Here is a 13,332-nt window from a genome sequence, read left to right as displayed (position 1 = left end):
TAACAGATATTTATAGAACATTCTATCCTAAAACAAAAGGATATACCTTCTTCTCACCACCTCATGGTACGCTCTCCAAAATTGACCATAGAATTGGTCATAAAACAGGCCTCAACAGATACAGAAAGATAGAAATAATCCGATGCATCCTATCCTACCAGCACCGGCTAAAGCTGGACTTCAATAACAATAAGGAAAGAATGCCTACATGTACATGGAAGTGGAACAATGCTCTACTCAATGATAATCTGGTCAGGGAAGAAATAAAGAAAGTAATTAAGGACTTCTTAGAATTTAATGAAAATGAAGGTACAACATACCCAAACTTATGGGAAACAATGAAAGCTGTGCTAAGAAGACAACTCATAATTCTGAGTGCCTGCAGAAAGAAACAGGAGAGAGCATATGTCAGCAGCTTGACAGCACACCTAAAAGCTCTAGAACAAAAAGAAGCAAATACACCCAGGAGGAGTAGAAGTCAGGAAATTATCAAGCTCAGAGCTGAAATCAATCATGTAGAAAGAAAAAGGAGTATACAAAGAAAAAATAGAACCAAAAGTTGGTTTTTTGAGAAAATCAACAAGATAGATAAACCCTTAGCCAGACTAAGCAGAGGACATAGAGAGTGAATCCAAATTAATAAAATCAGAAATGAAATGTGAGACATAACTACCAAATTAGAGGAAATTCAAAAAAATCATCAGATCCTTCCACAAAACCATATATTCAACAAAACTTGAAAATCTGCAGGAAATGGACAATTTCTTAGACGAATACCAGGTACCAAAGTTAAATCAGGAACAGATAAACCATTTAAACAACCCCATAACTCCAAAAGGAATAGAAGCAGTCATTAAAGGTCTCCCAACCAAAAAGAACCCAGGCCAGATGGGTTCAGTGCAGAATTCTATCAGACCTTCATAGAAGACCAATAGTATCGAAATTGTTCCACAGAATTGAAACAGATGGAGTGCTACTGAATTCTTTCTATGAAGCCACAATTACTCTTATACCTAAACCACACAAAGACCTAACAAAGAAAAGAGAACTTCAGACCAATTTCCCTTATGAATATCGACGCAAAAATACTCAATAAAATTCTGGCAAATCGAGTCCAAGAGCACATCAAAACAATCATTCACCATGATCAAGTAGGCTTCATCCCAGGCATGCAGGGATGGTTTAATATACGGAAAACAATCAACGTGATCCATTATATAAACAAACTGAAAGAACAAAACCACATGATCATTTTATTAGATGCTGAGAAAGCATTTGACAAATTTCAACACCCCTTCATGATAAAAGTCCTGGAAAGAATAGGAATTCAAGGCCCATACCTAAGCATAGTAAAAGCATATACAGCAAACCAGTAGCTAACATTAAACTGAATGGAGAGAAACTTGAAGCAATCCCACTAAAATCAGGGACTAGACAAGGCTGTCTACCCTCTCCCTACTTATTCAATATAGTTCTTGAAGTTCTAGCCAGAGCAATCAGAGAAGAAAAGGAGATCAAGGGGATACAGATTGGAAAAGAAGAAGTCAAAATATTACTATTTGCAGATGTTATGATAGTATATTTAAGTGATCCCAAAAGTTCCACCAGAAAACTAATAAACCAGATAAGTAATTCAGCAAAGTGGCTGGGTATAAAATTAACTCAAATAAATCTGTAGCCTTCTTCTACACAAAGGAGAAACAAGCCAAGAAAGAAATTAGGGAAACGACACCCTTCATAATAGACCCAAATAATATAAAGTACCTCGGTGTGACTTTAACCAAGCAAGCAAAATATCTGTACAATAAGAACTTCAAGCCTCTGAAGAAAGAAATTGAAGAAGACCTCAGAAGATGGAAAGATCTCCCATGCTCCTGGATTGGCGGGATTAATATAGTAAAAATGGCCATTTTACTAAAAGCGATGTACAGATTCAATGCAATTCGCATCAAAGTACCAATCCAATTCTTCAAAGAGTTAGACAGAACAATTTGCAAATTCATCTGGAATAACAAAAAACCCAGGATTTCCTCAATAATAAAAGGACTCCTGGGGAAATCACTATCCCTGAACTCAGCATTATTATAGAGCAATTGTGATAAAAAACTGCATGGTATTGGTACAGAGACAGACAGAGAGACCAGTGGAATAGAATTGAGGACCCAGAAATGAACCCATACACCTATGGTCACTTGATTTTTGACAAAGGAGCCAAAACCATTCAAAGATAGCCTTTTCAGCAAATGTTGCTGGTTCAACTGGAGGTCAGCATGTAGAAGAATGCAGATCGATCCATGCTTATCACCCTGTAAAAAGCTCAAGTTCAAGTGGATCAAGGACCTCCACGTCAAACCAGATACACTCAAACTAATAGAAGAAAAAGTGGGGAAGCATCTCGAACACATGGGCACTGGAGAAAATTTCCTGAACAAAACACCAATGGCTTATGCTCTAAGATCAAGAATGGATAAATGGGATCTCATAAAACTGCAAAGCTTTTGTAAGGCAAAGGACACTGTGGTTAGGACAAAATGGCAATCAACAGATGGGAAAAGATCTTTACCAATCCTGCAAGTGATAGAGTGCTTTTATTTAAAATATACAAAGAACTCAAGAAGTTAGACCTCAGGGAGACAAATAACCGTATTAAAAAAGGGGTTCAGAGCTAAACAAAGAATTCACAACTGAGGAATGAAGAATGGCTGAGAAACACCTAAAGAAATGTTCAACCTCTTTAGGCATAAGGGAAATGCAAATCAAAACAACCCTGAGATTTCACCTCACACCAGTGAGATTGGCTAAGATCAAAAACTCAGGTGACAGCAGATGCTGGCGAGGATGTGGAGAAAGAGGAACACTCCTCCATTGTTGGTGGGATTGCAGAATGGTACAACCATTCTGGAAATCAGTCTGGAGGTTCCTCAGAATATTGGACATTGAACTACCTGAGGACCCAGCTTTACCTCTCTTGGGCATATACCCAAAAGATGCCCCAACATATAACAAAGACACATGCCCCACTATGTTCATAGCAGCCTTTTTTATAAGAGCCAGAAGGTGGAAAGAACCCAGATGCCCTTCAACAGAGGAATGGATACAGAAAATGTGGTACATCTACACAATGGAACATTACTCAGCTATCAAAAACAACGACTTTATGAAATTCATAGGCAAATGGTTGGAACTGGATAATATCATCCTGAGTGAGGTAACCCTATCACATAAAAACAAACATGGTATGCACTCATGGATAAGTGGCTATTAGCCCAAATGCTTGAATTACCCTAGAGGCATAGAACACCCAAAAATGAAGAAGGATGACCAAAATGCGAATGCTTCACTCCTTTAAAAGGGGAACAAGAATACCCTTGGTAGGGAATAGGAAGTCAAAGTTTAGAACAGTGGCAGAAGGAACACCCATTCAGAGCCTGCCCCACATGTGGCCCATACATATACAGCCACCAAACTAGATAAGATGGATGAAGCAAAGAAGTGCAGGCCAACAGGAACCAGATGTAGATCTCACCTGAGAGACACAGCCAGAATATTTCAAATACATAGACGAATGCCAGCAGCAAACCACTGAACTGAGAAATGGACCCCCGTTGAAGGAATCAGAGAAAGGACTGAAAGAGCTTGAAGGGGCTTGAGACCTCATATGAACAACAACGCCAACCAACTGGAGCTTCCCGGGACTAAGCCATTACCCTAAGACTGTACATGGACTGTCCCTGGGCTCCAACCTCATAGGTAGCAATGAATAGCCTAGTAAGAGCACCAGTGGAAGGGGAAGCCCTTGGTCCTGCCAAAACTGAATCCCCACTGAATGTGTTTGTTGGGGGGAGCATTGTAATGGGGTTATGATGAGGAGGGGAAGCCCATGTAGAAGGGGAATGGGAGGGATTAGGGGGATGTTCGCCGGGAAACCGGGAAAGTTAATAACAATCGAAATGTGAATAAGAAATACTCAAGTTAGAAATATAAAAAAATAAAATAAAAAGAGAAATAAAAAATAAAATAAAAAATAAATATGGTCTTCACTAGTTCTGTCCACTCACCTGTAAAGTTTATGATTTCATTTGTCTTTTGTCGGTTCAAGAAATAGCTATAAAACGTGCTGTTTTTGCTTAGTATTAATAACATGCATACCTTTTAGTACTGAGAAGTAGGCCTTCAATAATAACTTAGGAATCTCATGTCTGTGGACGATGTATTCCCCCTCCCAATAGGACTTATTTGCCTTTATCTATTCATGTAGGGTTGGGGATTGTGAGATTTGTCCTTTTTGCTTTGTGCTACCCATTAATGATGTCATTGTGAATGTCATCTTTTAGGCAGCCATATTGTTGAAATTTCATATATCATTTCAACACAGGGAAATAAAGCCTTAGATACTGAGACAGAGAGACAGTTGTCTAGGCATGCCTTTCTCACAGTGAACTTGAGCTCAGGTCCTAGCACAAGTATCAGACACTCAGGAGCCACATCAAACTCCAGGGCCAGGGATGAAATACTTCTGGCCTCTGAATACATGTACATTCATGCAATCTCCCCTTACATACACCCACAAACCGACACACACACCTACACAAGCACACACCCTTACTACATGTAATAATATAATAATAAGGCATAGATTCATAATGTGGAAGAAATAAAAAGTCATGATTGGTTAAGCATTCATTGTCCTAAGAAATTTCATGTATTATCTATAACTCCTGCTCAGAAACTTTCATTTTAGAGCAGATAGATTTCAGGTATTCAGTACTAACACAGGACATGTGGTTACATGACGAACATAAAAAGCATCTGGAAGTAGAGGAGCAACATTTCCAATCATCTCACTCAGATTAATGTGAGGGAAAACACTGTTGTTTGCTTGTGTCCATATGAGCACTCCTTTCCTTCACAGATTCCTGCACATTGACACCTCACATTTTGGGGACATATGGAACACTTAAAGAACAAACATTTGTTTTCCATCTGATGTATGGTATTGTCTAAACAGTGACTGACATAGTATGTTACCTCACTTTGATACTAATAAATTATTTTTAAAAATTCCTCCATGGTTCCTGTATAGTACATAGCAATTTCCTCTGATATTGTCCTCTGAGCTAGGAACCAAATGTTCAACTTTTTCCCACATAACATTTTAATAGATTCTCTTGGAGTTTTCCGTGATCAACTCCTATCATAATCCCTTTTTAGTCCTTCCATTTTTTCTCTTCCCTGTGATTCACCCTCCCCAAAACAAGCAGGTCTACTGATGTTATCGATATCCTCACTGGAGCATGATCAAATACTCAGTGACCTGACTGTCTAAATAGGACTGTGTCCTTCCCCTTCCAGACCTCTACCAGAAGCCATCAATTGAACAGAGCCACTTCTCATTAGTTCCATCACCATCACACTTTTAACAATTATCTTCTGTAGATTCTTGCCTAGTCTACTATATCTTACAATTTTAATTTAATTTATTTTACTTTAAAAATTCATTTTACATCATCATCACAACTCCTCTCCTTCCTCTCTTCTCAGTCCCACCCTTACAAAAATGTCCCCCATTGCCCCTTCTCTAGTTCTCAGAGTACCACCCCATTTTATGCCATATGGTTTCACCAGAAGTAGCCACATTCATTCCCAATGAGCCACAATTAAGCTGTTCAAGTTAGGGAAAGGAGATCCAATGGCAGAGAAGAGAGACAGAGACAGCCCATGCACTATTTGTTATGGGACCCACATGACTACCAAGCTTCACATTTGCTACTAATGTGTAGCGGGTATAGGTCCAAGTACTGTATGCCCCCCAGTGGGTGGCCAAGGCACTGTGGGTCCCCATGGCCCCAGGCTAGTTGACTAGGTGAACATTGTTGGACTCTCTGACATATTGACTTCTAGCCCCCAATCTTAGCAAAGAGTCTCTGGACTCTGTCTGCCCTTTGATTTTGGCTTCCTGTATCTGCCTCCTTGGATATATTGTGGGTGGTGGATTGATGTTCTCCTCCCTCCTCTAATAATCCTTCCTAACTACAGGAGGTGCCCAGTTCAGTCTCTATATCTCTTTCTGGTAACAATCTAAGATAAAGTCATCCACATAGATTCCCAATATCCTGTCCCATCTGAGGCCTTCATAAAGTCACTAGATATCACCCCAGTTTCTCTTCTTGGACTGAGGCTTTGAGTTGTAGGGATCATGACTGATGTCTTCCATATTTCTTCCTTTTAACTCATCTGTGTCTCATCAATATCACTTCAAAAGTATCCTCCTTGTTACTCAAAATCAGCAACAGCTCTAACCATGCATCTCCATAGGGATTCTCATGGGAGTAGAGATCATGAACATGACACCTGCTGCAGCAGGGTCCCAGACACAGACAAGACCCAGACCCTAGAAATCAATAAGTTCTTAGAAAGCAGTGAAGTCTGCCCACATCAATATGGCACAATGTAGCAGAACTGATTTTGGTGCAGCTTCAGGAATCATTTTCCACACATACATGCCAATTCCCAGCAGAGTTTGACTGATTGAGTTCTAGGCAGGGTCTGGCCTGGCTGTTTGGCCCAACTTTCTTTGCTTTTACCAGGTCTCTCAGCGTTTTCTTGGTAGGAGCAAAGAGACACAGAAAGGCTAACAGATTCAGTGGGAAAACTGCAGATTTTAATGTTTGCCCATGTTCCATAGCATCAAAGAATGATTTTTCTCCTGGAAGGATGACCCAAAACACAAGTATAAATTCAAGGTTACTTACATTGACCAAAGCATAGGGCAATGATGAAAAAAGAAACAGTAACATTGATTCTATCTGGGCTTGATCTTCGGATATACATCTCTACCTGCAATCTCAGATCTATGTTCTACTCTCCAGGCCATAGCTCAGCCTGCGTCCTGGGAGGCCTGCTGTCAAGAGTTCAACCAGAGGAGATACCAACTGCAATCCCATGCTACATGGTACCAAGGCAAGCCCAGCAGGCTGTAAGAATGCTCCCTCTGCTCTGTGCTCCATCTTCTTGTCCACACCTCTACTTGCTATTGAGGATCTCCATTTCCTATCCAAGAATGACCTTGAAGTCCTACATATCCCCTTCAGTTCTTTGCATGCCAGGCAAGTGAGCATTCAAGAACAGGAACCACATCTTTAGCATCAGTGATATCCACAAGGATACTCTACTCCAGATTTTCTTTACTGTCTGCCATCTCTAGGTAGAGGTCATCTGCTTGTTAACCGACCCAAGAAGGAGGTGGGACTGACAATATTGTCATTGTCAGATGCTGGATCTAAGCATTTTTACACAATAGGCTCTGGTGAATTCTCCAGGATCCTACCTGTCCCTTGTGGCCTTCCACACTTCTGCTACCTGCTGGCTAATTAATCCCAATTCATGGTCTCTGTCATAGTGCCTGGACTCAGTAGAATCTTCTTGGGACCCTGCTCTTGGGTATGATTCTGTCCAATGTGGTTTAATCAGTCTCCTGGACTGCCATCCTGTTTTTCCAATAGCAGTGACTCTGCCATGTAGCCATGTTGCTTTCTCAGGGGCAGGGCACTTTCTGTGGAAGCACAGCCTGTGGTTTTGCATGCACACAGGGAGCTTTTGTGAACCATGTGACCATGGGGTATGTCCAACTGGACAGTGGGAACCCAAAGTCCAGTGGCACATGTGTGTCCTGCCATGCACAGAATAAATATTAAATGAAAGGTAAACAATTAAACATATAGTGGTCTAGGAATGTTATTGCATGCCTTCAATAGTCATATATGGGAGACAGAGACAAAGGAAAATAGATCCTTCTAAGTTTGATGATAGCCTTGTCTGCAAGGGCTATACAGTGAGATCTTTTTCCCAAAAACCAAAATAAAATCGAAAAGCAAAACAAGTAAACAGAAAAACCCAACCAAACAACAAAACCTACGAACAAAAACCCCAAGATGTCTATTCATGTTGGATGGTGTCCTCAGTAGTAATGCCTGAGGTTGCCCTCTGTCCTCCATATACATGAACACACTCTTGCACATACATGCATCTTCATGCTGACAAGAATCATGTAAGGACCCTTTCACAGCTCTTATGCCACCAAATGTCTACCAGTTTCCATCCTGAGTAACTACGGCCCCTCCCAGCCCAAGGTCGGTGATTGTTCAGACTCCAGTGTCCACAGCATTCAGACTCTCTGATTTTATACCCAACTTGGTTGTACAATAGTAGCAGTGTGATAGAGAAGACTGAACACTTCCTTTTTGTCTGTGACCCTTCCATTCCGAGACATCCCTCAAATACCACATACTACAGTCTCTATGTTTCCTGATCCATCAGATAACCTCATTAAGCACCCCAACCATTCTCTGTTCTTGTCATTACCTCCTTACCCACATGATCAATGATCTTCCTTGTTTAGTGACAACACATAGACACAAAGTGGGTCTCCAAACTAAGCCACCCAGACTGGGGCATGGGGAAAGTAGTGAAGATGCTAGAGAGGGTGGTGGAAGGAGTTGGCAGGTGGTCCAGACAGGAGGCTCAGGCTGAAACTGAAGCTTTACAATTGCATAGTTGCCCTGCTGCCATCTGACCTCATGTTTCTCCCCTAGGATGGCATCATCATCTTCATCTTTCTTATCTGCTGCCCACCTCAGCATAAATACCTGCCTGCACCTCCCAAGGTGCAGTTGGCTAGTTCCCAAGAAGGGACTCTATACTGTGTCATAAATTCCCAGTGAGTGCAACTGGGTCCAGCTCAGTCTCTTCTGGAATGAGGTTTCCTAACTTCTGCTGATTGCCAGGACAGAAGCATTTATTTACATGAATCTTTGAGTTTGTGGTCAGAGAAACAAAGAAACTCCCCCTCTCTCCTCAGTGTTATGCATGTAGTTTAAAGAGCCAAACCAAAACCAAAGAAATGAACAAAAACAAAAGAGTATTTTTAAGAGGAATGGCTGTCAGGACTTCATCCCATTCTGTCAGATGCAGCAGCAGGAGATTCTCTGAATTCCAGGGCCACCTTAGAGACCCCATTATCAAAAACAAAACCAAACCAAACAACCAAAGAAAAACTAAGATATTGACAGTCACCAACAATCTTTATGTAAATCTGGAGAGATAACTGGTAAGATCCCCAGGGTCTCCACCTCCAACCAAGAGGGAACTAACTGATGACCTTACTCCATAACTTTTTGATGATTTACAGATTTGGTTTACTTTGCTATTGGTTTCATGATGAAGTTTCATGTAATGGAGGCTGGCCTCAAAGAGGTGCTAAGAATAGCCTTCAATTCAGTGATTCTCAGCCTTCCCAATGTAGTGACAACTTTTCCCCATTTGGTTGACTCCAATCATAAAATTAATTCATTGTTATTATATCACTGTTATCCATCTACTGTTGTGATCATAATACAAACATATTATATGCAGGGTATCTGACATGCCACTCCTGAAAAGGGAAGTTCTACCCTGTAAGAGGTTGTGACCCACAGGTTGAGATGCAGTGCTTCAATTGGTAATCTCCCATCAATATATGTCAATAATTGGGACGACAGGCATGTTTTATGCCTAATTTCCTACAGTACCTATTTCTACTGACCTCCCCAAGCTAGGGAACACATATTATAAACATTGTTAGCCAGGATATAAGCCAATGGTTTTTCCCAGTTGGACCATAATGTTCACTTGTGGCAGATCAGAGATCCAGTCTCCCCAAGTGCCTTCAACAGGGGATGAGGTATCTATGTGATTGCAGAATGTTGGCTCTGTGCTAAGTCTTCATTGTGAACATTTCTGTGTTTTTAACTTTGAGCAATGGGAAAGAACCTGGGAATTGATAAGACCATTTCAACAACTTCCTTTAAGCACCTTGTTGGTGTGTGCAGATGCCTGTGACATGAACCTAAAATGTGAACTCCTCTAGATGTCTTGACAGACCACCATCATGGCATCCTGCCTGTAAACACTTCAAGAATGTTCGGAGGAAACATAACTCCAGGGCCCATATCTCAGTGAAAGAATAATATGGTAGGTTCACTGGACCTCTTCGAGATTGGGTCCTATGAAGAAATAGGCTTCTCTGAGATGTTTTCAGTGAAACAGCTGTCTTTCACTGGGGGTTAGGAGGCAGTGTTACAGGGCTGTATGAACCCTCCTGAGTGATTATTAGTTACAGAGGGGAGTACACAGTATTGGCTGGTGCTGAGGTTCTGGTAAAACTTCATTTGCATAAAGAGAAATTCCAGGTGCTTGCTTGGCATGTCCTAATGGGAAGAAAGGAAGTTAAACCTATAATTTGGCCATTTTGCTATGACTACTTCAAGGCTAGTGGTGGTGGGGTCATACAGTCTCCTTGCTCCTAAGCATGCTGACCAGAGCAAAAAAAATATCCCTAACTCTGCTGTTCTCAGAATGTTATTTTCAGGGTTTGGACACAATTCGATTTTCTCCTTGCCCTGAAATGTCTCCCCGAGTTGCACAATGTTCTCTCCCACACTTATTAAAAAGTATCATTAACTCCAAGACCAAACAGGGAACAGCACAGTCAGGCTCTCAGGACCAGAGACACACAGGAAGACATGGGTTCTGAGGACTGGACATCAGAGCCCACATGGCAGAAGAGGGGTTATCTTCCTATCCCTGCCAGAGAACAGGGACATTTCACAGAACAATCCTGCAGCCAGGCATGTTGTGATTCCCAGAATAACAGAAGAAGAATTTGTAACTTGAGATCCTGATGTGTGGTCACCAATCACTACACTGATATAAACTCTCTCTCCTGGTGAGAGAACCAGGCACCTGGTGGTCTGTTAGCTTGGAAGAAACAAAGTCTGTATCACCAGGAGCCTGTGGGTGACCCTGAGAGACAGAGGACAATTGTCCAGAGTCAGTTTTCCCTGTAATCCTTTTGGGTTCCCAGGAGTTACACCCAGATCATTGAGCTGAGATATCTCACGGTCACATACTATTGTTTTTCCAATAGTACATTATTTGAAATACTTCCCTTCAAATAAATTGAGACGATGTTATGACCTTGATTTATCACCTTGAAAAATCCCCCTTATTTTTTTTTCATTTTCTTGTTCGTTTGTTTTATGTTATTGGATTCCTTTTATTTATATTTCAAATCTTTCCTGGTTTCCTGTCCATAACCCCCCTAGCCAATGCCCCTACACTTCTTCTATAAGATTGTTGCCCCTCCCCAAACTCCTCCCATTCCTGCCTCTCTGTCCTGACATTTTCCTACACTGTGGTCTACCCTTGGCAGGAACAAGTGCTTCCCATGCCATTGATGACTCAAAACATCAATGTTACATATGCAGCTGGAGCCATGTGTCTGTTCATGTGTAATCTTTGGGTAGTGGTTGAGTCCCTGGGAGCTCCTGTTACGTGGTATTACAGTTCTTATGGTGTTACACGTACTTTCGGCTCTTTCAATCCTTTCTCTAATTTCTCCAATGGGAACTCGATTGTCAGTTCAATGCTTTGCTGCTAGCATTTGCCTCTGTATTTGTCTTGTTATGGCTGAGCCTCTCAGGAGACAGGTATATCAGGCTCCTGTCAGCACGTATTTCTTGGCTTCATCAATATTGTCTAAATTTGGTATCTGTATATATATGGGCTGGATCCCCCAGGTGGGGAAGGCTCTGATGGCCATTCCTTCAGTGTCTGTTCTAAACTTTGTCTCCATATTCTCTCCTATGAATATTTTTTTCCCAGTCTGGACATTCCTCAAAAAATTGGATGTTGTACTACCTGAGGACCCAGCTATACCTCTCCTGGGCATATACCCAAAAGATGCTCCAACATACAACAAAGCCACATGCTCCACTATGTTCATAGAAGCCTTATCTATAATAGCCAGAAGCTGGAAAGAACCCAGATGCCCTTCAACAGAGGAATGGATGCAGAAAATGTGGTACATCTACACAGTGGAATACTACTCAGCTATCAAAAACAACGACTTTATGAAATTCATAGGCAAATGGATGGAACTAGAAAATATCATCCTGAGTGAGGTAATCCAATCACAGAAAAAGACACATGATATGCACTCATTGATAAGTGGATATTAGCCCAAATGCTCAAATTACGCTAGATGCAGACCACATGAAACTCAAGAAAGATCATCAATATGTGGATGATTCACTCCTTCTTTAAAAGGGGAACAAAAATATATCCCATAGCAGGGGATAGGTAAGCAAAGTTTAGGACAGAGACTGAAGGAACAGCCATTCAGAGCCTGACCCACATGTGGCCCATACATATACAGCCACCAAAACTGGATAAGATGGATGAAGCTAAGAAGTCCAGGCTGAATGGAACCAGATATAGTTCTCTCCTGAGAGACACAGCCAGAATATGTCAAATACAGAGGTGACCACCAGTAGTTAACTACTGAACCAAGAACACAACCCTCTTGGAGGAATCAGAGAAAGGACTGAAAGAGCTGAAGGGGCTTGAGACCCCATAATAGAAACAATACCAACTAAGTAGAGCTTCCAGGGATTAAGCAACTGCCCAAAGATGATACATGGACTGACCCTGGTCTCCAAATTCATAGGTATCAATGAATAGCCTTGTAGGGGCACCAGTGAAAGGGGAAGCCCTTGGTCCTTCCAAGGCTGGACCCCCACTCTCTGGGATTGTTGGGAGGGGCAGTAACGGGGAGTGGATTCGAAGGGGAACACCCATATAGTATGAAGGGGAAGGGATTCGGGGGCTGATGGCCTGGAAACCAGGAAAGGGAATAACATTTGAAATGTAAATAAGAAATACCCAATTTAACAAAAATGGAAGGAAAGAAAAGGTTATTGTTTTTATTAGTTGAGTAGTACTCCATTGTGTAGATGTACTACATTTTCTGTATCCATTCCTCTGTTGAAGGGCATCTGGGTTCTTTCCAGCTTCTGGCTATTATAAATAAGGCTGCTAGAAACACAGTGGAAAATGTTTCTGTTGTATGTTGGAGCATCTCTTAGGTATATGCTCAGGATTGGTATAGCTGGATCCTCAGGTAGTGTTACATTCAAATTTCTGAAGAATCTTTAGACTGATTTCCAGAATGGTTGTCCCAGCTTGCAATCCCACCAACAATGGAGGAGTGTTTGTCTTTCTCTATATCCTTGCCAGCATTTGTTATCACCGGGGTTTTTATCTTAGCCATTCTGACTAGAGTGAGGTGGAATCTCAGGGTTGTTTAGATTTGCATTTCAAAGATGACTAAGGATTGTGAAAATTTCTTTAGGTACTTCTCAGCCATTCAATATCCATCAGTTGAGAATTCTTTGTTTTGCTCTGTATCCAATTTTTAATAGGGTTATTTCACTCTCTGGAGTCTAACTTCTTGAG

Source organism: Rattus norvegicus, chromosome 12, assembly GCF_036323735.1.
Source record: "Rattus norvegicus strain BN/NHsdMcwi chromosome 12, GRCr8, whole genome shotgun sequence".
NCBI lineage: Eukaryota > Metazoa > Chordata > Mammalia > Rodentia > Muridae > Rattus > Rattus norvegicus.
Note: the sequence above shows the minus strand (reverse complement) of the source record.